The sequence below is a fragment of the Branchiostoma belcheri genome, unplaced genomic scaffold (genome assembly GCF_001625305.1).
Source record: "Branchiostoma belcheri isolate BF01 breed outbred unplaced genomic scaffold, Haploidv18h27 scaffold446, whole genome shotgun sequence".
NCBI lineage: Eukaryota > Metazoa > Chordata > Leptocardii > Amphioxiformes > Branchiostomatidae > Branchiostoma > Branchiostoma belcheri.
The window spans coordinates 1,271-4,161 of record NW_017804072.1 but is presented as its reverse complement, the minus strand read 5'-3'; the positions used below and the strand labels follow the sequence as shown (position 1 = coordinate 4,161).

Here is a 2,891-nt window from a genome sequence, read left to right as displayed (position 1 = left end):
TTCCAGAAGAAGGTGTACCCTTCGCCTTCCTCTACCAGGGAGCCCTCAGACGCTAGGCGTGTCTCAGAGAGTGCTGCTATGTCTATGTTGTACCGTCCTAGCTCGGCTGCAATCAGTGCGGTGCGTCTCTCAGGACTGTCTGATTGGTCTGAGTCAAGTAGGGTTCGAACGTTCCAACTTGCTAGAGTCAAGTCCGTTTTCTTTACATTGTTTTGACCGCGTGTAAGGGACGCCACAGCGGGTGCGGTTCCCCGCTCGTGGTTTGTTGTGGAGCGAGCAATGATTAGGCCACCTTTTCTAGGCCCTTCCCCTTTGCTGGGGTGGGCAGTGCGATCCCTAAAAAGGGCTGCCCAGACGCTTCGGGCGCTGCCTCTAGAGACTGTCGCTCCTAGTCAGCCTTCCAGCGACCATCAGCACCGAAGCCGCCACACGTGCAGGGTAGGAACTAGGAGCTTCCAGTGGCATCCTCACCTGCTCCCGTCGTACCGACCCCATCGCCGTGGGACTTGTATGGTAAGTCAAGTCAGGGTAAGTTGAGTTAAGTAAGCTGACATGCACATAGATACACATATATAGAAGTGAAGCATGTGCTGAGTAAGTTTTAAGTGGAGAGGGGGCGCACAAACCCAATCCACTATCTTGGCCGCCCCGGCAAGGACTCCAGTGGCAGGGAGAACCGAGACGACTGGCTTGCCGGGAGGTTGCAGGGTGTCTGCGGGAGAATTTTCATCAACCGCTGCGCTGGCACCCAAGCGCTTGCTCCAAGGAGGAGCTGGAGAGTTGCGGGTGCTATTAGCCAGTTGGAGCTCGCCTGGGAACCGTCCCACCATGGTTGAACCTGCCAGGGGCGGCGAGAGAGCCGCAGGTAGACCTGTTGGCTCCCCGCCACGCCCCCGGTGGTATCGCAACCCAGGGTCATTGCAGCAGCCGTTGCCCGGGGAATACCGCTAGGAGGTTAGCACTCCGACTTAAACCCCAAGGACGACAACCACACAAGGCTCAAAGGTCCACTTTTTGGTCCACTTTTTATCTAAAGGTCCAAGACTTTTCTTTAAAAGACGGACTGATTCGTGTCACCAGCAAGGCTGGAATCCGCCGTAGGAAAACGGCTCACTTTGTCATTGTCAAGTTATCTCTGATTTTTTCTTTGAAATCCTCTAAAAAACGCAGGAAATGCCATTTCAGAAGGTCCATTTTTCAAAATTCCCCGGACCCCCCTAGGAACCTCGCGCCTTCGGCGCTCGTTGGTCCCCCCCCTTCAAAATCCTGGCTACTGCCATGTTACCTCCATTCACGGATCGCCTTCCGATCTTCGGGCGATCGACTCGCGGTCAAGTTGGTACCTGCGGTAATACCGAATACCCCGTTTTGTATTCTATACTTTAAATGTATAAGGAAGTGACCGCCGGTTACTACTTTTGATTCAAGTTATGTCACCTCTACATGTGATAAATCAAAAGGTTTTCACGCAAACATGCAGTTGCTAGGTAATTGAGTTCTGCATAGTGCGTTCGGAATCTTTCGAATTTAGCGTAGACCGTAGAGAGGCGTCCGGAATTCAGCGTAATACGTAGCCGGCTCTCAAAATTTAGCGTAGAGCGTTGTCGGGACCCCACCTTGGAGGCCCCCAATAATATGTAGAGAACACGCTACCTGGAGTAGAAGATTGGGCCTAATATGGCAGGGTCGGTTGTAAGGTATATAGAATACCGCGCCGCCGACCGTCACATATCCTGCTAACGTCTTGAACATATTATCCATTATAGCTAAATCATGACGCTCTTAGAAAGCCACAGTATATGGATGGAATTAACAACATGGATTCAGAGCCAAATGATCTACAGAAACACAGCTTATACTAACAGTCCATGACATAGCTGGCGCACTGAACAGTAACCGGCAGGTAGATTTATTGATTGATTATTAGTGATTATCACGTTTTTTTCAGACTCCCAACCGCTGGGGAGCCAAGAAAGATCCTACTCGACTGTGGTGCCAATGTGGCGTCCACTGTACAGTTATTTAGAGAGACCTACCCGGGAGGAAAGGACTTCATCATACACTCCTTTGAAATAGACGAGAGGCTGGCGCCATACTTCGCACCGTACCCGAATCACGTGCTGCACTGTCCAACAGGGGTATCGAACAAGGACGGTGAGTAGGCACGGAAAGACAGATAGTGTGTTATACATGAATTTCCAAAAATAATATTACCCATCGCAGCACATCATTTTGGGGTGATTGGGCCATATGACGTGTAGATGTCAAGATCTGTCGTAAAGAATGTAGGTATATTTGGCCGGTTGGTAGATGGGGTGAATTGAATTGCGTAAGTGGACTTTTGGCCCCTGGTGATTGACTTTAGAACTGCAGTAAGGATTAAAAAAAAAATATTTGACGCTGGACAGTGTGTGGACGTGATGTTACGGTGCCACATAACTCTATACATAACGGTTTAGTTGAATGTGTAAATTTGGGCTCCCTACTAGCCGTTTCCTGGGGACCTGCAGGGTCGTTTGAATTTTGATTCTCTTTTCGGCTACTGATTTCAAGAACCGCTGCAGCTGCGTTGATTGCGATTATCTTTCGTACGAAGGTAGTCACTGTGCGCCTTTGCATTTTAGTGTACATTTAGCAGGTTGTTGCAGAACTTGTTTTTTTAACCGTTTACATTTACTCCCTTTATAGTAGAGTAGTGTATTCTTAATTTTGTTTCGCAGCTTAATTACCTCAACATTGGGACTCTATTTTATTCAATATGTGCCTGCAGGTAATAAATCTTCCAGATTCCAGATGATGTCGACCAATCAGAGGGCTCCGTTTCCCCGATAACCCAGGTCATTAATATCCGATTTACGGACCTGCGGATCCAAGGCTATAACGGAAGTGGG

The 2,891-nt window shown here is 49.0% G+C and overlaps 1 long non-coding RNA gene across 1 annotated transcript in view; it reads left to right on the top strand.

The window, feature by feature from the left end:
* Positions 1-2,155, top strand: part of LOC109478640 — a 31,681-nt gene extending 29,526 nt beyond the window's left edge. Inside the window, exon 3 of the long non-coding RNA XR_002140748.1 lies at positions 1,949-2,155. This is a non-coding gene — a long non-coding RNA (uncharacterized LOC109478640). The remainder of the gene's footprint in view (positions 1-1,948) is intronic.
* Positions 2,156-2,891: the final 736 nt, after the last annotated feature.